This window comes from Nycticebus coucang, chromosome 12 (assembly GCF_027406575.1).
Source record: "Nycticebus coucang isolate mNycCou1 chromosome 12, mNycCou1.pri, whole genome shotgun sequence".
In the NCBI taxonomy this organism is placed as follows: domain Eukaryota; kingdom Metazoa; phylum Chordata; class Mammalia; order Primates; family Lorisidae; genus Nycticebus; species Nycticebus coucang.
This window is the reverse complement of record NC_069791.1, coordinates 85007960-85032541: the sequence shown is the minus strand read 5'-3', so window position 1 is coordinate 85032541 and position 24582 is coordinate 85007960.

The following is a 24582-nucleotide window of genomic DNA, read 5'->3' as shown; positions in this document are numbered from 1 at the left end:
AATTTTTGGCCATTTAGAAGTCTTCTGGGTATGCTTATTTTGTTTCTTTTTGCCAATATAAATAATACAGCAATGAACATCTTTATGCTTAAAAAAAAAAAATTGTCTCATTTTCTCAGGCTGCATTCCCAGAATTGAGATCCTTAGATCAAAGGGCCAAAGGGCATAGACTCCTTGTAGTTAGTGGTTAGAACTTTCACTTCACTTTCCAATTATTACTGCAATCCTCATCTGATGTGTGGGCCCCATATTGTCTTTCCAGTTCAAATTCATGAAACTGCCTTGATTTCTACTACATTCTAAGAACAGGGCTAAGCAGGAAGGACACAGAGATGATGTGATAGGAGTAAAATCTATCCCTTGTCAGATAACTATTCTCATTTAATCATTTTCTCATTTAATCTTTACAATAGCCCACACTGGCACAAGTTCTTATTTATATTGAACAACACAGGACACGGAGCCACAAGAGATCAATATCCCACCCACAATCCCAGTTACCCAGCTGCAAAAGAGGGATTCAACCCAGCCGTGGCAGAGCCGTTTCTTTTCGACCACACTGTCACCCATGAATAAGGTATCATCTCTCCCCTGGAGGTGTTCCAGCTTAGTGTGGGATCCTCTCTGTCTGTGCAAACATAACCACAATGAGCTATAATAGAGATATGCTAAAAGCCCAGAGGTAGCACCCAAGAAGGAATAATTAAATCTGTCATGATAGAGCAAGAAAAATTTCAGAAAGCAGGTCACAGTGGATAATAGGAATTTTCCAAATAAAGAAAATGTGAGAAGGTGCTTCAAAAAAGGAGCACTGTGTTTAAAAAAACCCAGGGGTATTGAAAAGTATGACACATACAAAAATGCCCAGAAATGCAGAAAGGATGGCCTGGTACAGGCCATAGATGGAAGACCTGGCTGGGGGCTGGAGAGAAAGCAGCCGGCAGAGCTGACGTGTTCACTGCTGAAATAAGTGGCCCGGGATAAGTCGATTTTTCTCAGTTCTGGATGCACATCAGGATCATTGGGGCAGATTTTAGTTTAGTTTTTATATTTTTAAATATAAATTCTAGTCCAAATGGATTAGAATCTTTGCTAGTGGGACCCCAGGTGATTCCAATGTGCCGTCAAGGTAGGAAACTACTATTCTAAGAGAAACTCAAATGTTGTCAAATATAGAATAATAAGGTCTATACCCTTAAAAATGCAGGAGCAGGAGGGGAGCATCAGAATCAGATCGCTGTTTGCAATGACCCCTCTGGGGAGTGTATTAGCATGTATTGTGTGAGAGATGTACAATCGGGCATTATAATGTCTGAGACCCTCTTGCCCTGGCTGTGATGTCAGAGACAATGGGTTGTTGCCTGGAGCAGCGTTTCCCAAAGTCTGCTGCATGTTGGAACTATCTGGAGAGATCTGAGAAGTTCCCATACCTAAGCGCCACCCCCATAAAAGTAAGTCAAAATGTCCGATTATGAAACCTAAGCATCAACCTCTTTGAGGCCCCCAAGTGATGTCTGTATGTTAATGGCCCCCAAGTGGAGGTTTGTCCATGTTCTGGGTGATTGCCAGGAATGAAATTTCAGGACACACCATGTAAGCCACACAAGTGGCAGGTTTTCTTTCTTTGAAAGCAAAAGTACACTGTCAGAGGAGAGAGCAGATAGGCTCGAAGAAGAGCATCTGCACTGGGAAGAAGTGGTTTTTGCTCTTTTGAAGTCTTAGTGCTTTGAGGGGAGGAATATTCAAAGCTAAGGGATTGGCTCTTACTAAGAATTTGGGTGTTCATCCCTAGAACTGGATCCCCTCCCATTTTTATACTTTATTTGGTTGCTCCAAACCGTCTTTGTGGGGGAAATTGAGCCCTGATCTTTAGCGTATGACTCACTTCCTCCTTGAGAGACCTAGAGCACCATGAGAAAAGAATGTGAGTTGTGTATGTGCAAGAGATCAGAAAACTGGCCTCCAAGAGAGAATGTATATGTGAGTCATGGCAATAATAATTATAGTAAAGATTCTCTAGATTCCAAAGGTCTCTTGATGCTGGAGGCAGAGGTTGTACTCAAGGTCTATGGTTTTGCAAAAACAAAGGTGGATACATTCTTTCTGACCTTCTGCTTGTCCTCCCTAATCAGTGCTAATGTCAAGCTTTTGTCTAATTCTTTCTGTTTTATGATAATAAATATGGACCCGAGATTTACTGGAGAAGGCTCCTCCCAAAGTCCCTCAGTCCCTCAACACAGACTGTATCAAGCTTCTTCATTCCTCGTGTCAAGATCCCCTCATCTGGTGACCTCAAACTCCATGATGTCATGGTGATTTCAAGGGCTGAGACATTTTAAAATACAATGTAAATGACATTGTAATTAGCCAAAGGTCATGTGATGTGGCAGAGATAGCTGACAAGCCTGGTTCTTCCCTGCGGTTATCAGCCAGCACCCCACCCCACCCCACCAGCCTCTACTTAGCTTCTACCTAGACGTTGTTTAATAAGCATGCCTCATTTACAAGCCCCCACATTGGGTCTCAGCCCTCTCTCCTGGTCTCCTGCTCTAACAGCCAAGTTTGAGAAGTTTTTCAACCAACAGTGTCTCAAAAGCATTCTGAGAGCTTGTTGGAAATAGAGAATTCTAGGCTCTACCCCGGACCTATTGAGTCAGAACCCTGTATTATAATGAGGGTATACATATTAAGAACCAGGAAATGCTGTTCCACAGATATTTTAAAAGCCAATATCAACACTAGATAAAATAAATTTTACAATTTTTTAAATATTTTAGACATTTAACAACATATTAAATTCCCTTTGATTTGTAACTGTATGGTTTCATTGGTCACCATCTGTCTGGTTTGCTTAGTTCTCTGTGTGTGTGTTGAGTGTGAATATTTGTGGGCTTTTGTTATTATTATTATCTTTGCCTTGTTGGGTTTGCATGATATTGTATGGAATCTGTCTGACTATCTGTTTAAACGATTGTGTTAGTATGGCCTGCTCTGTGTTGGATATTTGAGGGATTCTGAATGGTTACCTGTTTTTGTGTTTTTCTCCTCAGAGTTTCTTGGGGGGGGGGGGCGCTGTTGGCATTTTGGATCAGCTGATTCCAGGGTGGCTCTGTAATCTACTTCATGGGAGAAGTAAGGTCCTTTGACCATGGACACTAAATACTGTAGCACATACAAGTCATATTATCATCAAAAATGTCCCCACATATTTCCAAAAGCCCATGAGAAGGGTGAAAACCATTGCCTATGAAGGAGAAGATTGGATCTTTGCTGCAAGTCCCTTTGTAGCTGAGTAGATCTCTGTGTGAAAAGTGTGCTGGGGGATGATGGTAAGAGCTTGTACTTAAAGGGAGAATCCTTTTGGCATAAGTATGTGAGCATACTGGTCTCTGCAAGTGCTGGTGCCTTTGCAGCCCTGCCTTTGGCCCAGGTTGTGGTTCATGGACAGCATAGCAGAATCATCTGAAGCAATACCCACGTGTGTGTGCACACAATAGAGTCATACAACCAAAGATCTCACACTAGAGACCAATAGCCACATAAAGCCATGCCACATAACCAACCAGATGTCTGACAAATTGCATCCTTTAATGCCCATGGTATCAGTCAGAATTAGAAACCCGTACAAAGAGCTCTGCGCAGGCACACACACACACACACACACACACACGCACACACGCACACTACCCCCAGGCATGCCCTTTGGAGGTGAACTCCCAGAAACATGCAGTACAAACAGATTCTACATAACAAAACTCAAAGGGAAGCTTGAATCCTGTTGTGCTGTGGGTGACCTTGAAAATGTTGCTTTTAATCCTCTGTCTGGAAAACTGAAAGAGCTTTCACTGAATGATGGGACAAAGGGAGAAACCAAACAGAGGAAACTGCTTGCCACTTGGAGTCAGAGAAAACCCCTGAATCCAGGCTCTTGATAAGAAAACTTCCTAAATACAGAACTCCTCCTTCTCTCCTGGTACCCAGCCCTGCACCCTCCCCTGATTATTTCAGCCTCCGCTTGTGTGGCTTCTAACATCTAAAAGTGTGTATTGGGAAGCCCAGGGGGATCTTGCCTTCTGCTTTCGGTTCTTTACAGAACTAATACTTGTGTTCTCAGGAGGTAGGGATGCTGGGAGTGAATTCCTTGATTTTCTTTCACAAGGGACTAAAATATCCAATTATCAATGCATTTTGAGTATTCACAACGAGAATAGATGCTCCAAATGAGAAATGATCTCCGGATCTTTTGTATTGAATTTCAAAATAATGTTCCCAGCTGACTAGAAAGTCAAATAAACTTTCTTCACACACAAACACTCAGATACATTCAAAAGCCCAGACAAAGAACCATATGAAGATACTCTTAGAAACCCAAGCCCTTAGCCTCACCAACCCTGAGGCTTACACGTAAGTCACTGTGGAAGTTTTCAGACAGACTATGTTATGGTCCGTTATTTCACTTCCAAGAAACACAGTCTACAGTGTTCCTTTTTATTCACTCATGCATGTTTGAACTTGCTCAGCTTATGGATGTTGCCAGGAGGGCTTCATTTGTTTCTGTCCCCACGGATTTTATGTATCTTGAGTTTTGCATATCTCAAAATTTTCATAATAATATACATATGGAGACTCCAGCAACCAGAGGGGCTCAGATGCCCATATGCCACAACAACTACACATATAAAAACATACACCACCAGACCTAGGCACCCTCAGCTGTGGACACATTGGCTTCTCTGGGTAACACAGGCTTCACCTTGGAGAAAGGGAAGTCACAGAAAACCAACAGAGTGACCAATCCACTGGTGGAAGTTGACAATAGACTTCTCAAAATGTCCTATAATTTGCCTGATAATTTTCAGGCCTCAGAAAGTTCACCTTCATGCACAAGGGCCAGGAAGCTATGCCAGTGACTAAGAGAGGGAAAAGTTGTAAAATTATTTTTTCCCTTACTTTCAACAATTATTTGTGAGCCTATATGACCGAAGGACTATGTTTTCTTCCAAAGTTTTTGTTGTAGCTATTGTTATTAATTTGTGGACACAATGAGAGGGGTGGCAAGTGCCTGGGGTCTCACTAGAAAATCCTCTCAAAGTCATTTTTCCTGCTGAAAGCTGGGGCTGTTAGCTCTGGCCTCATTATTTCTTCCCTCCATTACTTATCAGAAAAGGGCCTGACAGGACTGAGCAGGGTAAACAGGGAAGTTGGGAGAGAGACATGTCTTGGTAGAGAGATGGAGAGAAAAAGGGAGAAACAACTCAAGAGGTGAGGTGGACCAAGGTGGCGGCCGAGTAACAGCTTCCCTGCAACTGGGCACGGGAGTCAGCAAGGGACTTCTGGACCCCAAGAGGAGGACAAAAACAGTGGAAAACTGGCAAGTGGTTGTGTTTGTTCTATCGACCTAATCCCGCCGGCAGCTGTAAGTACAAGCAGCACTGAGACTGCAAACCGGAAAGGCCTTACCTATGTACTGTTTTGGTGTTTTTGGACTTGGCACTCAGTTGAACTGCCTTGGGAAGAGCTTGAGCAGGAGTGTGGAGAACTTTGGGCATTGTCTAGGGCCCCAGTCTGAGCAGCTGAGCCGGATGGAGCTAATAGTGTTCAGCTATAGGCCGCAGGGAGCCATTGTGAAAGAACTGCCCTGGCAAGCTCCGCCCTCAGGATCACAGAGCAAGGATCGGGTGGGAGCTAGTAACCTAGTGATTGAGCAGCATAAAGGTGGGGACGGAGCTGCCTTACAGCCTTAACACTCAGGGGCAGAGTGAGACCAGTTTTGGCACACTGGAACCTCGGGATGTTGCCCTGTGTAGAGTGCTGTGGCATCACAGCTCATAGCAACCTTAAATTCCTGGGGTGGGCACTGCCCAGACCTCCATAAGAGCTGCGTCGTGACCCCCGACCTTCAACCCATGCCTGCCGGGCCTCCACATGCCCTGACCAGAAACTGTGGGAGCTGCGCAACCCTGAGTCCTCCCTCCTGTACCCTCCCTGCCTCCACACTGGCCCACTCGTCTGGCCAGGAGCCCTAGCCGCATGCCCCCTGGAGCCCGGCCTGCCTCTGAACAGAGCCCTTCTCCTGGCCAGAGACTGCTGGAGCCTGGGTTCCCTGTGCCAAAGTCATTGGGTGCCAGGCATTCCCAGAACCGTGCGCACCACCTCCCACCCTGTTGCTGGATACAGGTGTGACACACTCTGGAGCTGCTCCCACAACCAGAATTTCCTGACTGGGGCAGCCCCAGAGGTGCTACACAGGGCCACTCCCTACAAAGATCCAGCAACAATAGTGATCTTGCTGGGGTCTAATCTTGGAGAGACACCTCCCCAACTCTGAGGACGGCCAGAGGCAACGGTGAGAAACAATCATGAGGCAAAATCAACAGAAAAACTCTGGCAATATGAATTATCAGAGTAGATCAACTCCCCCAAGGATCAATGGGGCAGACACAGCACAAGATTCCATGCACAAACAAATAGCTGAGATGTCAGAAATTGAATTTAGAATCTGGATAGTAAATAAGATCAAATTAAAATTCCAAGCAGTAACCCAAAAGATATCTCAAGAATTCAATGAATTCAAAGACCAAATGACCGAAGATTTTGACACATTGAGACAAGAAGTTGCAGTCCTCAAAGATCTGAGAAACACAGTAGAATCCCTCAGTAACAGAATGCAGCAAGCAGAAGAAAGGATTTCTGACAATAAAGACAAAGGTTTTGAACGCTCCCAAACTCTCAAAGATGAAGAAAAATGGAGAGCAAAAACAGATCACTCTCTCAGAGAGCTCTGGGATAATTCAAAGAAAATTAATATTTATCTTATAGGGATCCCTGAAAGCAATGAAGTGGCTTTCACAAGGCACAGAGTCTCTTCTCCATGAGATGAAGAAGGAGAACTTTCCAGACATGCCAAGAGATTCTGAAATTCAGATAGCAGACAGTTTCAGAACTCCAGCATGACTGAACCCAAACAAGACATCCCCCAGACACATCATAATCAATTTCACTAAAGTTAATATGAAGGAGAAAATTCTGAAAGCAGCCAGATGAAAGAAAACCATCATCTACAAGGGCAAGAATATTAGAATAACTGCAGATCTCTCTGCTGAAACCTTTCAAGCTAGAAGAGGATGGTCATCGACTTTTAATCTCCTAAAACAAAATAACTTTCAACCCAGGATCCTGTACCCAGCTAAACTGAGTTTCATTTATGACAGATAAATTAAATACTTCAATGACATTCACATGTTGAAGAAATTTGCCATAACTAAACCAGCTCTCCAGGATATTCTCAGACCTATCCTCCATAAAGACCAGTGTAATTCTCCACCACAAAAGTATACCCACCCAGAAAATTTTGATCAAATTCAAACTTCCACAGTCGCAAAAGGATTAAAACTGTCCACCGGACTCTTGAAAGGCTTATCAATATTCTCAATTAATGTGAATGGTTTAAATTGTCCTCTAAAGAGGCACAGGTTGGCTAACTGGATGCAAAAACTCAAGCCAGATATCTGCTGCATACAAGAATCGCATCTTACATTAAAAGACAAATATAGATTCAAGATGAAGGGATGGTCATCTATACTCCAGGCAAATGGAAAGCAGAAAAAAGCAGGTCTTGCACTCTTATTCACAGACGGAATAGGGTTTAAACCAACCAAAACAAGGAAAAATAAAGATGGACACTTCATATTTGTTAAAGGTAATATTCAATATGATGAGATTTCAATTATTAATATTTATGCACCCAACCAGAATACACCTCAATTTATAAGAGAAACTCTAACATACATGAGCAACTTGATTTCCTCCAGTTCCATAGTAGTTGGAGATTTTAACACCCCTTTAGCAGTGCTGGCTAGATCCTCCAAAAAGAAGCTAAGCAAAGAAATCTTAGATTTAAACTTAACCATTCAACATCTGGACTTAACAGACATCTACAGAACATTTCATCCCAACAAAACTGAATACACATTCTTCTCAGCAGCCCACGGAACATACTCCAAAATTGACCACATCCTACACCACAAATCTAACCTCAGCAAATTAAAAAAAAAAAAAAATAGATATTCCTTGTTTCTTCCAGACCATCATGGAATAAAAGTTGAACTCAATAACAACAGGAACCTGCATACCCATACAAAAACATGGAAGCTAAACAACCTTGTGCTGAAGGATAGATGGGTTAGAGATGAGATTAAGAAGGAAATCACCAAATTTTTGGAACAAAACAACAATCAAGACACGAATTACCAGAATCTCTGGGATACTGCAAAGGCAGTCCTAGGAGGGAAATTTATAGCACTTCAAGCCTTCCTCAAGAAAACAGAAAGAGAGTAAGTTAATAACTTAATGGGACATCCCAAGCAATTTGAGATGGAAGGAAGAACACTCCAACCCCAAACCCAGCAAAAGAAAAGAAATAACCAAAATCAGAGCAGAATGAAATGAAATTGAAAACAAAAGAATTATACAACAGATCAATAAATGCAAAAGTTGGTTTTTCGAAAGATCAATAAAATAGATAAACCTTTGGCCAACCTAACCATAAAAAAAGAGTAAAATCTCTGATTTCATCAATCAGAAATGGTAACAATTAAATAACAACAGACACCTCAGAATTTCAAAAAAATCCTTAACGAATACTACAAGAAACTCTACTCTCAGAAATATGAAAATCTGAAAGAAATCGACCAATACCTGGAAGTACGCCACCTACCAAGACTTAGCCAGAATGAAGTGGAAATGTTGAACAGGCCTATATCAAGTTTTGAAATAGCATCAACTATACAAAATCTCCCTAAAAAGAAAAGCCCAGGACCAGATGGCTTTACGTCAGAAATCTACCAAACCTTTAAAGAAGAACTAGTACCCATATTACTAAACCTCTTCCAAAAAAATAGAAAAAGAAGGAATATTACCCAACACATTCTACGAAGCAAACATCACCTTGATCCCCAAACCAGGGAAAGACCCAAAAAGAAAAAAAAAAAAAATTATAGACCAATATCACTAATGAATATTGATGCAAAAATTCTCAATAAGATCCTAATGAACAGAATCCAACAACACATCCAAAAAATTATACACCATGACCAAGTGGGATTTATCCCAGGGTCTCAAGGCTGGTTCAATATACGTAAATCTATAACTGTAATTCAGCACATAAACAAACTAAAAAATAAGGACCATATGATTCTTTCAATTGATGCAGAAAAAGCTTTTGATAATATCCAGCATCCCTTCATGATCAGAATACTTAAGAAAATTGGTATAGAAGGGGCATTTCTTAAACTAATAGAGGCCATCTACAGCAAACCCACAGCCAATATCCTATTGAATGGAATTAAATTGAAATCATTTCCACTTAGATCAGGAACCAGGCAAGGTTGCCCATTGTCTCTATTGCTCTTTAACATTGTAATGGAAGTTTTATCCATTGCAATTAGGGAAGAAAAGGTGATCAAGGGTATCCACATAGGGTCAGAAGAAATCAAACTTTCACTCTTCGTAGATGATATGATCGTATATCTGGAAAACACTAGGGATTCTACAACAAAACTTTTAGAAATGATCAAGGAATACAGCAATGTCTCAGGCTACAAAATCAACACCCGTAAATCTGTAGCCTTTATATATACCAATAATAACCAAGCCGAAAAAACAGTCAAGGACTCTATTCCTTTCACAGTAGTGCCAAAAAAGATGAAATATGTGGGAGTATACCTAACAAAGGACGTGAAAGATCTCTACAAAGAGAACTATGAAACTTTAAGAAAAGAAATAGCTGAAGATGTTAACAAATGGAAAAAAATACCATGCTCATGGCTGGGAAGAATCAACATTGTTAAAATGTCTATACTACCCAAAGCAATATATAATTTTAATGCAATTCCTATTAAAGATCCATTGTCATATTTTAAAGATCTTGAAAAAATAATACTTCGTTTTATATGGAATCAGAAAAAAAACTCAAATAGCGAAAACATTACTTAGCAATAAAAACACAGCAGGAGGAATCACGCTACCAGACCTAAGACTGTACTATAAATCGATAGTGATCAAAACAGCATGGTATTGGCACAAAAACAGAGAAGTAGATGTCTGGAACAGAATAGAGAACGAAGAGATGAATCCAGCTACTTACCGTTATTTGATCTTTGACAAGCCAATTAAAAACATTCAGTGGGGAAAAGATTCCCTATTTAACAAATGGTGCTGGGTGAACTGGCTGGCAACCTGTAGAAGATTGAAACTAGACCCACACCCTTCACCATTAACTAAGATAGACTTTCACTGGATAAAAGATTTAAACTTAAGACATGAAACTATAAAAATAATTGAAGAAAGTGCAGGGAAAACTCTTGAAGGAATCGGCCTCGGTGAATATTTTATGAGGAGGACTCCCCAGGCAATTGAATCAGTATCAAAAATATACTACTGGGACATGATCAAACTAAAAAGCTTCTGCACAGCCAAGAACATAGTAAGTAAAGCATGCAGACACCCCTCAGAATGGGAGAAAATATTTGCAGGTTATACCTCCGATAAAGGTCTAATAACCAGAATCCACAGATAACTCAAACATATTAGCAAGAAAAGAACACATGATCCCATCTCAGGGTGGGCAAGGGACTTGAAGAGAAACTTCTCTAAAGAAGACAGATGCATGATCTACAAACACATGAAAAAAAGCTCATCATCCTTAACCATCAGAGAAATGTAAATCAAAACTACCTTGAGATATCACCTAACCCCAGTAAGAGTAGCCCACATAACAAAATCCCAAAACCAGAGACATTGGTGTGGATGTGGAGAAAAGGGCACACTTCTACACTGCTGGTGGGAATGCACACTAATACGTTCCTTTTGGAAGAATGTTTGGAGATCTAAAAATAGACCTGCCATTCGATCCTATAATTCCTTTACTATGCTTATACCAAAAAGACCAAAAATCAGAATATAACAAAGACATCTGTACCAGAATGTTTATTGCAGCCCAATTCATAATTGCTAAGTATGGAAGAAGCCCAAGTGCTCATCGACCCACGAATGGATTAATAAATTGTAGTACATGTATACCATGGAATATTATGCAGCCTTAAAGAAAGATGGAGACTTTATCTCTTTCATGTTTAAATGGATGGAGCTGGAACATATTCTTAGCAAAGTATGTCAGGAATGGAAGAAAAAGTATCCAATGTACTCAACTCTACTATGAAGCTAAATTATAGGTTTCACATGAAGGCTATAACCCAACTATAGCACAAGACTATGAGGAAAGGGCCAAGGAAAGGGAAGGGAGGGGGGAGGTTAGGGTGGAGGGAGGGTAATGGGTGAGGCCACACCTATTGTGCATCTTAGAATGGGTACAGGCGAAACTTACTAAAGGTAGAATACAAATGTCTACATACAATAACTAAGAAAATGCCATGAAGGCTACATTGAACAGTTTGATGAGAATATTTCAGGTTGTATATGAAACCAGCACATTGTACCCCTTGATTGCACTAATGTACACAGCTATGATTTAACAATAAAAAATAAAATAAATAAAAAAATAAAATTTACTCATCATGCTAAAAAAAAAGAAACAAAAACAAAAAGGGAGAAACACAGAGACAGAGCTATGGAAAGGAGGGGAAAATGGAGGGGAAGAGAGTGGGAAAGAGAAAATATGTCAGAGGAAAGGAGAAATAAAGACAGAGAAAGTGAGAGAACAGACTCTGTGTGAGAATTACTCATGAGATAAAAACAACAAGCTTATGGAAAAAAAACAGTGTGAGAGCAAACTTTTGTGCATACATGTGTACATACATGTCCAAGTCTGCCTAGGAGAGGAAGAGATGGTGGAAAAAGAACCTGAGAAGAGATACAAACAGGCACATACAAATGGAACAAGAAGGCTTTAAAAATTCTGTATATATGAGTGTGTCTGAGACAGTGGAGGTGATAGTCTGGGCAAAGACAGAATTGTAGAGAACATAGCAAAGAAAATACAAAATGCCCCAAAATCAGGTCAACAAATGGTCAACATCCCCAACAGACAACTCACCAAATTATTTATTCCAGAAAATGATAATATTCATCTAAGTACCAGAAATCCATGTTTTTAAAATATTTATAATGTTTGTAGCCAGTTATACTAAAATAGCCTTTGGATATTTTACTAAAGTTTTAGTTGGTTAATTTTCATTTTGTGTTACTAAATAATATTTAAAGGGGTATTTTGTTGTTGTCATTTTGTTTTGTTTTGCTTTCTTTTGCCAGGCCCTTGGTTTTTGCTGGAACAAAAAGGAATTATACTCTGCTGGGAAAAGAGAAGAGAATCAGAGCACCTCAGTGAGGAGGTGAAAGTCTGAGAGGCCGTGGGAAGAGGGACTAGGGGCAAAGAAAGGGACAAAGGGAGAAAAGGAGCTCAAGGGTTGCATAGATGGAATATGAAAATCAGAGAAAGGGAGAACTAATAGACAGAGGGTCGGGGAATAGTCTAAACACTGATGCTCATACTCTTAGACCATGCCAAAGTACCCTACGTGAACTTTACACGTTGTAAACAAAAAAGGACATTTATGATAAATTAATAAATTTAGAATACTTGGAAAACTCTTCACCCACAAAAACAGTATGTTGGGCACTTTCATTCTTTATTTTTGCCCCAGGTTAATTCGACAAAGAATTTCTGAGATTTTCCATATGCCTGGCTTCTCAGGATAGGATATGGAAATGAAAACATTAATTCAAGGTGTTCCTGGTCCACTGTAATTGAAGAGGATGCCCTGAGAATTACACTGGAGCCACCCCCTGAGCAAGAGAGCTCCAGGAACAAGACTGAGTGAGATTGCAGGGAGGGGCCTCTTTAGAATGAGCTAGTGGAATCCAAGGGACTTTGAGGATGTCTGCAGTAGCCCAGAACGGAGATGCTGAGAACAGAACTGGAACATTGCTACTTGGTTACTGATTGAATCTGGTGGGGAAAGGAAGACCAGGAGTTCTGGGGGACATCCAGACTCTTCCCTAGAGGACTCACTGGAGAGGACTCAACTGACACAAGAAATGGAGACAAGTAAGCTTCGAAAGAAAAATGAGATCAGTTGTGGGTAACTGAGTCCAGGTGCTGGCCAATCATCCACAGGATGGAAGTTCAGGCTGGAGTGGAGGTGGACACCTATCCTGGGTGCAAATATCCCAGGAAGTTTGTGCAGAAAAGGTCCAGAGCAGGATCTGAGGAGCAGCAGCCTTTTTTTTTGTTTTGAGGCTCTTTGAAAGAACCTTCTGAAGTCATTTGGAGTCTATTTGCTATTGACAATTTCAGTTTCAGGGTCTACATGCCATATTAATATAGAAGGGCCTGTATGCTGCTACTCAGAAGATTTCAGGATATTGCTCTTTTTTACATCTGTTTCTATCATGGAAGCATCCTCAGAGAACTTGGGATGACTTATCTAGGATAGTCAGATCCATCACTACCTACTCTACTATATACTTAATATTTTTCTAAAATTGGCTCACTTTTTAAAGTGAAAGTATCCACATTACCCTTATCTTAAGCAACCATATCCGTAACAACATAGACTTGATATGCTAGTTAAGTACATTAATATTAATGCCTATATTAGAATTGTCTCTGAAGATGTCCACCTGTATTCTGCATTATATCATGTCATTTACCCATAGTGTCATGTCATGTCACATAGTGTGACATCGCTCAGATGTGGACGTGTAACCTCATTGTGTTATGTTTCACCAATGGTTTGGACATTATTGACTAAGATTCCTGGTGTTTGGGTAGTGCAGTAGGATAGGACAAAGAAAATTTTCCACTTCAGGATACTATTATCATCATCGCCACCACCACCATCGTATCATAATAATCATGACTCAAGATCCACTTAGTACTTGTTAGTCTCTTTTTATATTCCATCCTAACCCCATTTCCAAAATATGCCCAGTGCTCCTTTTACTCCTAAGAGGGGGTCTTAGAAAAACAGGAAGTCCCCACGTCCCAAAGCCCTAAGACTGGACTCAGACTTACAAATGTTACTCAAAAGCCACCCGAAACTCTCTGTCTCTCATTCCTCATGTGTACAGTGGGGTTAATATTTATGTGTATTTCATATGGCTGATATGACCATTTAGTGTGTAGTGTGCACAATGCATAGAGGGTGTAGAAAAATGCCCCATAGGAGACTTTGTTAAAGAAATGAAATAAATAATTGAACACTGTAAGTATGGAAGCTTTGCCAGAGATGCCGAAGGGATGTACCAGGATCACCCCATAGCTGCAAGGACCTTACACATGTGTGAATGAAGAGGTGTCCCACTCTGAGGACCTCTGGGATGTGACTCATGTCCGGCTATCCAGACCAGTCACCTGGAATCAGAGATTGGTTCAGGGAGGGATAACTGGCCCAAGTAGGCCAAAAGCAACCTTATCTGTAACTGTTAGTGCAAAGGGTTCTTTTTGTTTGCCTGTTTGATGAAACAAGTCTGTGGCTATGAGTGTCATCATGGCCATGACTTGAGGGAAGACTATTCTAACACAAAGAAAGAAACAGAAAGATGGAGAGGGAACATGGGGGTGGGGTGGGGAGAGAGAGAGAATATGAAGAGCGAAAGAAAGAGAGGGGAGAGAGAATAAAAGAGAGAGAGAGAGGAGAAACACAGGAGAAAGAAAGACAACAGAAACATGTTGATGATACTGTTTACATATCTGCATCTACTCAGGCCAGATTCTAATATGTTCTGGAATTCTGCTGTTATGTAGATCACTAAATCCCTTTTGATTTGGAGTGAGTCTTCTGATATTGTTGTTTACACTACTTTGAACTGGGTTTGGTTTTTTTTTGTTGTTTTTTTTTTGTCACTTCCACATAAAATGGATGCTCTTAATATTTGCCATCTTCTTTCATGCAGCCACACTTTTGCTCAAGTTCTTTTTACCTGGAATTTCTTTCCTGCCTTCCTTAACTAATGAACTCTTTTTTATCTTTCCAATGCCAATTCAAATGTCACTCACTGCTTCATTTAAACTTTCTCAGAATCTCTGGTGAGCAATTTCCTCTTCTTTGTCCACCAACATCTTGTGCAAACCCTTATGGAAGCATCAATCTCATTGTATTAACAGTATACAAATGGTGTCTACATCCCCCACAATAGAACATGGCCAAGTTAGTCTTATTCATCCTTCTAACTTCATCAGCTAGTGCAAGATCTGTGGCATTGTAAAAACAAATAACTTTCTTCTTTTGAATGAATGAGTAATTCTACAGGAAATACATAGTGTAGCTCAGAGCCACCAGAGAAGAAAAGATTTCAGAAAATATTAACATTATCTGAGTGTCAGGATAGTGTGTCAGGTGATGGGAGTCTCAGTCTACCCAAATGTGCACACAGACTAGAACTTAAATGAATCATAAATTGAGGACCCTGAAAGGCCATGAGAGAAAAAAATGAGGGTCTCTGGGAAATACTACCTTGAACTTCCATGAAATATGATTGGCTAATATTAAACCCAACACTGGTCCTCCAAGGAGCTTCTCTGTCGCTTTCCAGGGTCAGAACACTCAAACAGGTCCCTTCAGGATCACCCTATCAGAACGTCTTGCTCCAATATCTCCAGTTATTTCATTTTTGATTCATGTTGTGTCCTTGCCCTGTTACATTTCTCAGTATGTGTGATGCATCTAGGACTTGGACTTCTGTTCCTCTCAGCCCGCTCTTGAGTCATTCCCCCTTTAGGACCTCTGGCTTGGGCAATGTTCACCTTGACCTTCTGTTCCACATCCCCCATTCTCAGGATATGAAGTAGGAGAAGGACGCTACTATCCTCAGTAGGTATCATGTACCTTGTCCATATCTCTTCCTAAGGTGTATTTAGGAACTGAGTTCAATTATCCACATGGAGTCTTGGGCCTGGGTGGCCCCTAAAGGACAATGCACAAGTCTAAATTGAAAGAGATACTCACCATGTGAGTGAGTAAATAGAGCAAACCAGCTAGTATGGAAGAGAACAGCCACCCTAGAACAGGAGATAGATCTGCTTCTGTTCAAGCATCTCCTTTGTCTGCAAGGCCTGAATCTATTTCCATTCCTCTGTGATTCCTGAGAACTTTTTGAGCACCTTTGCAATAAGAGACAAGCCTCTGTTCATGAGCAATTTTGAGTGCATTTCTGCTCTTTAAAACAAAAAGAACAAGGTCTGAAACTGCTAACTATGGATTTTGTTCAGATTTCATCCTTCTATTAGAAAGATAAGAGGATTAAGGCAACATGGGGTAGGGGGCAGGAGGGTGATCCAGGGGTCTGGTAAGAGCCTGTACATGGGTTCAGAGTAGGAACTGGAGGAGATGATCACTTGGCAAAGGCCAGCTAAGGATTTTCTCCCAGGTTGGTGACACATTGTGTCCCAGTATTCAAGAGTTTTAGTCCTCATTCTGAAAACAGATGGGCATGTCACAGTAGCGAAAGAGCAGAGATGTAGCAGTCAAGAAAACAATGGGTCGGGTGGCACCTGTGGCTCAAAGGAGTAGGGTGCCAGCCCCGTATACCAGAGGTGGTGGGTTTAAACCCAGCCCTGGCCAAAAACTGAAAAAAAAAAAAAAAAAAAAAACCAGAAAACAATCAGTCAAAAAGCCCAGAAAACCTTCTCTGGGGATTTTCCAAACCTTGAGAGGCTGGCAAGTGGGTAACAGTTTGGGACCATGATGTTAAAATTTATCATGGAGTGAGACCTGCCAATGAGGCAGGGACAAAGGCAAAAAGTGAGTGCTATGGTCTGAATCAAATGTCTGGAATTGGGGAAAAATGTGGGAACAACATGACTGCTCAGTTATCAGGGGACAGAATGGTGGTGGTTGTTATTTTTTAGCCACTTGAGAATATTTGGACCAAAATTGGCCATGAAGGAAATCAAGGCAGCAGCACAAAAGATGGTCCCTGAACCTGAGTCACCAAACTCCAGAGTCCAGTTCAATAAACTTAACCCTAAGACTCATTCATTTCGAGGCCTTTGACTATTGTTTCAGAAACTAGGAAAGGAGGAGATTAGATTGGAACACAGACAGGGGTTGATGTACTCTCACACTGACTAGGTAGGTTTTGAAAATTCATAAATAAGCACAAATAAGGCTCTATGCAACTCAACATGCCTTTCCCTTTCTGGAAATTTCTAACCAACCAGCTCTTTGGGAATAAATAGCTCCCTCTGAGAGTAAGAGCACCAACCACAATGTCCATTTGCTGACAGGTCCTGCCCTTTTGCCATCTGAAAAACAGCACTTGTGGGCCCAGAATGCAATTGGATGGATTAGTTTAACTTACTAAGGCTTGGTTTATGAGATTGTGCATTTCAATTTTATAAAACGGAAAATTAATTTCTTAAGTTATTAGGACAGAAAATTCAATAGGATTAATTCTCCTGGTTCTAAAATAACCAGAGGTCACCATGGCAACGCACATCAATGGAGCAATACACAATGAATGAAACATTTCCCATGTTTGGCTGTTTATCCTAGGCCTCTCTCCTCTCTGTCCCTGGAGACATATGCTGGGGCAGCTGAGCTCCCTAGGTCTCTGCCCCTGAGGAGCACAGGTCAGGGTGGTTGTATCCTAGAATCGCCAAGGTGAAGTCTGCCTTAGAAACAGAGTTTTCTCTGGTTTGGACCTTCATCTCCAGGGAATTAAAGGGTAAGGTTTGGAGAAAATGCCAGCTATTACTCAAAATTCATGAGGTGCCTGTGGAAACAAAACCAGCAATGGCAGGGATTCAGGTCATTTACTGGGTGCCAAATGCAGCTTCTTGGAAATTAGAGAAAAACAGGCTCAGAACACACGAGGAGGGATTTTCAAGGTTGAACGGCTCTGGCTGGCTGAAATGAGAGGACCAAGGGACACTGATCCCTTTTCCCATTTGATTTTGCCTGAATTGAGCTGAGACAGGAGAGGGTTTCTCTGGGTCCCAAATTCTAATTTTCATGAAAGGCAGGATATCCAAGTGATTGAAATCTTCTCCTCTAGAGTAGGCAGTTTGGGTCTGAAAAGTAGCTTTGCCACTTTCTAACCTTGGAAAATTTATTTCTCTGAGGCTTTATCTAATCATCCACAAAATAATGTGTGTGTGTGTGTGTGTGTTTGTGTGTGTGTGTGTGTAGTATCAGTTCAGTGGTGAGGATGCTGTGCAGGCTCCATTAAATAATAAATGGAAAATGATAACATAATGCCAGGCACATGGTAGGCACTTGCTTCCTCTCCATACAGGAATATAAACTCGAGTACACAGTATGGATCTTTCAAACTCTTGGTCTAAACAACAAGGATAAAAAAATAAACAGTATGGATAATCCAGAAAAGGTAACTTGAGGTCAGCAGGGCCTCTCTTGCCTTTTACTCCACATGTAACTTACATCTAAATCCAAGAATACAAGCATAAAATTACCTGGATCATTACAAAAGTTTTGAGAGATACAAAAATCAAGAAATATGAAATCCACACAGATGGAAACAAATGAAGCCCTCCCAGCAACAATGATAAGAAGCTGAGCAAATTGAAACTTGCCGGGGTGAATCGGAAAAGATACTGTCGACTATGTTTCTAGGAAGTGAAATAATGAATGGACCATACACAGACTGTCTTAAAACTTTTGTGGTGACTTATGTCTAAGAAAGAGGGATTAGATGTTATTCTCATGTCTGAAAAAAAAAAACCCTGGAGTTTTGGAGGACGCCTCTTAGATCCTCGGAGGGCTTTTTTGACAAAGCAAGCAGCTGCAAACATGGCCGTGCTCAGGAAGAAGAAAGCAATGTCTCCAGCACACTTGCCCTGGCTCCACCCTCACCAAAGTCCTTACATCTGTGTGTTGCTTCCTTAGAAGCTTCAGGGAGAAATTAGAGGGAGTATCATGTTTATATTTGGCCATTCCTGGATCCTGATCATATGCTATCAAATATTGTTAAACCCCAGCTTTAGTCCCAAGAGGGTGGTTGGCAGGAACATAAGCTTCTATCAAGAGATGGGCTTTTTCCACTTACCAGCTATGCAATCCAGGACAAGTGACAAGGCAACAAGAGGTTGCGTGACCTCTGAGACTTACTTTCCTCATATGTAAAGTGGCGATCTTAATTGCACTAAACTCGTGTTGCTGCTCTGAAAATTTAAATGAGATTGTGTGTGAGGCACGAGAACAGTGCCTGACACACCGTGGGTGCTTGGTAACTGGCTGGAAGGGGCGGAAGAGGAGAAGGAGTAGAAAAGGGAATCAGGCTGTTTAATTATACGTGGGCCATGGGACAGAAGCAAGAGCTGGGAGTTGAAGTTACAGTGAGACAGGTCTGGGCTCCACGTGAGGAATTCACGGCAAAGCTTACAGGCTGTGTGGGAAGGGAAAAGGAACAAGTCACTCATCATTCAAGCATCTTCAAGTCAGGGTGGAGCAGCTTGTTTGTCAGAGACATTGTAGAAACAGACTTTGGATGGGGTGGAAAATTGGCTCAGATAACTTACAGGTTGAATCTCACTGACATTCTTTCTGCAGAGCTTGGAACACCAGATGGAGGCCAAATGAAGCTGTAGGATTCTGTATCCTCTAGGGAAGGCCATTCTCTGAACAGCCTAAACATTTGGTTCTGGAAAAAAAAAAAAATGTAAAGGAATCACTTCTCCCAGGGAATTTCCCTGGAGCACTTCGAAGAAGAAACAGTCACTATGAATGATGCTATAGCCAGAGATGGAGGAGCTGGGAAAAATAAAATGACAGCTTTTCAAAATGTTGGGAATCTCTGCACTCTGCAAGTGAAAGGGCAGAGAGAGGATAATTTCAGATGATGAGCACAGCGCTGTCTCACCCTGCTATGTTGGTGAGACTCCTTCCATATACAGCCACCTGAGTGTGGTTTTGTGGCTCAGACGTTGGGAATTATCCCTCAATCTTCTCTAAACGTTACTTAGGAAAGGGTTCTCCATGGATATCACTTATCCACCTCCTCACTGAAGAAGTAGCTGAGATGGGAGAGGCACAGAGATGGGAAGTTACTAGAATGACTCAGCTGATAACTTGAAATCAGAGAATGGAGCGAAAAGGGAATAACAAAGTCTGGATGACATCTGTGTCCTGTTCACCTGAATAAAAGGGCCATAAATGCAAATGCAGAGATCCAGCAAGCAATAGATCTATGATAAGAAAGTGGGGAAGAGTGTGGATTTGGAGGCCACTCGGGTTCAAATCCCTGCTCCACTGCTTCTTAGTTGTAAGACCTTCAACAAGTGCCTTGGCTACCTTATGCCTGTTTCCTTATCTGGAATGTGGGCATGATAATTCTAACCTTTCCATAGGGTTAAGATAATTATATGAGTTAATATTTTCAAAGCTCATAGAATAGTGCCTGGCAAGTAATAAATACTGAGTATGTGCTTGTTAAACAAATGTAAGAACAAAATATGGGGGGATGAGATAGATAACACTGGAGACTTGCACTCAAACTTTGCAGGAGGATGAGAGACAAGGCAGACTGGCTCTACTAGTCTTTGCCAGGTAGAGTGTTAGCACTGTTTTGCCAAATTTCTCAATTTTTTTTTTTTTTGTTAGTTTGTAAGCTGGAAACTCAGATGGGCTTTTTTTCCTGAGACTCAGTTTCTTCCTATGACAACTGAGTTTATTCACTACTGTATCTCACACAAGAGTGAAATTCACAGCAAATGCACACACTCAAGGGGACCAAGAGAGCAGAGGACCTAAGGTGCTCAGGACACATCCCTGTCACTGTGGTTATAAGAGAAGGGTCGATTTTCTATGACCTGCACAGATTATCTTTCTATCCATAGATAATGGGAAGTTCTTTTCTCATCTTGGGTCTTATAAGATAGGGTGATTATCATTCACTTTTCTAACAAACATCCCTTCCTCAAAACTGAATGATTTAGCATGATATGTTTATGTCTTGTTCACTCTCATCTCAGACCATTATAAGTCAATGGCATGATTAGGAGGGGAACCTTCAGCTGATGGAGGCTCTGCCATCTTTCACATGTGGCTCCTGCAGGCTTTAATGGGCAGTTAACATTCATCCACTTGGCAGGAACCAAGGGAGAGCACCAAGGAGCCCTTTGGAGTTAAAGGGGCCAGCCCTGGGAAGAATGACCGTTGCTTCCCCCATGGTGTATTGGCCAAAGCTCAGCCAGGTGGCCCTCCCCACCACAAAAGACTAGGAACACAATCCAGTGGTGTGCCCAGGAAAGGGGTGAAACTCAGAGACAAGTGAACTCCAGCATTTGCTGCCAAAGGGTCTTTGCACTTACTGTTCTCTCTCCAAGAGCCTTCTTCCCCTCACCATCTCCCTCTTCACCATTCAGCACAAAACCTCCTTACACCGACCTTCCTGACATACCTGTTTACACACAGTGTTCCCCACCCCTCACCCCACATTCTCTACTACTTTGGTCCATCTCTGCATTTACCACCTTGCCATCCAAAGAATTTATTCATTTCTTCTCTATTTTACAGCTCTACTGCCTCCTTTCAGTCAGAATATAAACTCTGTTAGAACAGAAACCATGTGTATGTTGTTTATCAATATACTAATTTGTGAAATCCACAACAGACCAGTTGAGTTAGTGGATTTGAAGTTCATTCCAATCACATAAAGCCTTTCTGATTCTTCAGGGACCAAATATTGAATGTCAGCCCTTGGATCTCCCCACCCGTGTTGTCCAGTATCCTCGGTGTGGCCCCAAGGTCTGTGTGCTGAGGGCAAAGATGTCCAGCAGCGTCTGTGCTACCAGTCTCCTGAAGCCAGGCTTTCTGGATAGATCATTTCATCTGTTTTACAGCATCTACCACAGCGCTCTCTTCTACCCACACTGTTATTCTGGAATCTGTACAGAGGATTTTGAAATGTTTCTTCTATTTCAGGTCTACTTGTGAAGTGTGAGGGAAAATGTCAGTGGAGAAGAACTATAAGGGATTTGGATCTCAGTATGTGTGTGTGTGTTCCATACTGCATGCTGGAAAAGGACTATGGGGTGAATGTAGTGATGAATGCAAAATAAATCAATATTTATGGCCACGAAAACAAAGTAGCACCAAATCGCAGTGCCTTTGAGGCACTGTGGGAATTTATTTCTCGCTGATGCTCCATGTTGTTGACTCCATGTGGGTCAATTTGGCTCTGCTCCATAGGTCTTCCCATTGCAGGATCCAGGTGAAAGAACATCTGGGACATGTTATCTTTCTGAGGGCAGAGGAAAAAATAGTCAGAGGCCTTCAGGCATACACAAGACTCCAAAAGCTCTTGCTTGGTGCTGGCAGATAGCCTATCACTTCTCACTAACCAAAGCAAGTTGCATGACCACACCCGATGTCCATGGCGTGGAGCAGCAGCCTCTTCCTCAGTCTTTGTACATCAAATGGCAAATGTTGGAGGAGTATCACCCTCTCCTAGGAGGAAAAGCAAACAGTTGAGAACAAGGATGCAAATGCTCCACCCTCCCCATTCCATAGAAGTTTGAGGTGATTAAGATTAACCAGGATGGTTGTAGTTGTAACTACTAGAGGAGTTTATGGCTGGCTGGGTGTCATTGTCCAAAGTCAAGGTCTCTCTGTGTCTTGGGTCTGTGTTTCTCTGTGTAGTGTTATTCTCAGATAGGCTCCCTCCATGGCATGACTTGTTGCAATTCCAATCTTCAGTCCTGTAAAGAGAGGGTGGCTCTTTACCCAAAGTTCCAGCCCAAGTTTTAGGACTGGATGTCATTGGAGCAACTTGAATGACATTAACAGACCTAAACTACTACTGTAGACAAGAACTAAAACATGGAGATTGCCTATGCATGGATTCTGTGAGGACTCCTAGAGCCTGGGGGAGGCAGGGATGGTCCACCCAACCTGAATGATATGGACTAAGAATGAGGAACCAGTGGTTTCCCTAAAGAAAATTAAGATGCTTATAGCAGAAGATGGGTTGCTGGAAAGTCAAAAACAACAGATTTTATTAAAGTGGCTTTTAACAAATCTACACAGAAGTATGTCTCTGAAGCAAAGAAGATGTAAATTGGAATAGAAAGTCAAGACCAGAGATAAAAAACAGAACACAAATAAGCGGCCTGTGAAAGCTAATTAACTTGCCCTGCTGGTGTTGAAAGTTTGACTCTGGGCAGGACATGGTGGCTCATGCCTGTAATCCTAATACTCTGGGAGGCTAAGATGGGTGGATTGCTTGAGCTCAGGAGTTCAAAACCAGCCTGAGCAAGAACAATCACCAATATTTATAAAAATAGAAAAAAAAATTAGCACAGGCATTGTAGAAGGTGCCTGTAGTCCCAGCTACTTGGAAGACTGAGGCAGGAAGATCATTTGAACCCAGGAGTTTGAGGTTGCTGTGAGGTAGGTGGATGCCACCGCACTTTACCCAGATTGAGACTCTATCTCAAAAAAAAAAAAAGTTTGACTCTGAATTTCTTTATGGTCATGTTGGTTTGACAAAATGGTCATTAGCTATCTAATTCTGCTATAAAAGCCTTAGCATAAATTAGGTTATCAAGATCAGGGAATTACACATACTTGTGATCCAGAATATACTTGCCACCCCCAATATACAGTTTCAAGTGTATTTTCATATTTATATTTTTACATATGCATCATTATCATCTATATTTCTCAAGGCTAATGGCTTAGCCTAGCCTACCCTACACTTTCCATTCTTATCCTATTTCATAGTTCTCTACTTATTTATCTTAATGCTACTTACAACCTACTAAAATGATTTCACCACCAAGTATTGAGTTGCAATACACATTTTGAAAATCATTGAACTTGACATCAAAGACAAAGTGTCTACAGCACTTTATAAACATCCATTGAGTAACAATGAATGATTGAAATTGATTAAGTCTAGTCTGTAATTATTGTGTATTCTACTACTAGGTATAATTATGTATATCAGGTATTGGAGATGCAGTTATGAATAAAACACAGTCCTCAGCCTTGATCTCAATTCTTAACAGGAAAGAGAAAGGTCCTAACAGACAATGACAATGAAGTATATAGCCCTTTTCATAGGGGAGGATCTGGGTGCCATAAATGCACAGACAAAAAATGACTGGTCCTAAGGTGGTAGAAAGAAAGATACACTTAGTGACTACCAGAAGAAGGATATGAAATTCACAGAGGGCCTGTCTACCACTTGAGGTTAGAAAACCTTCAGAACGGAGCCAGCCAGAAAGGGAGAAAGACAGAATAACATCAAAGTTATGCCTGGGACATTTGGGAAGGTTGTATGAATCAAGAACTCTGGCTTCTGCTCAGATGCAGCTATCCTGTTTTGATTTGGTTTGGTGTTTGGTTTTTCCATATTACCTGGGGTACTCATTAAGATTAAGTAAGCACCACAGTGCCTGCTGACCAACCACATTTTGGAAAAACCATGAAAAGTCTCTATGTACGTCTCAGCTGAGTGAAGAATTCTTCAGTCTCCTCCAGCCATTAATACAAAAAAATTTTCTTTCTACCTTTTAACTTTTTTTTCACCTTTAAGGGCATCATTTTTCATTTTTTTTTTTTTTTACCTTCAGCTATCCAGATGGTATTTCAACCTTTC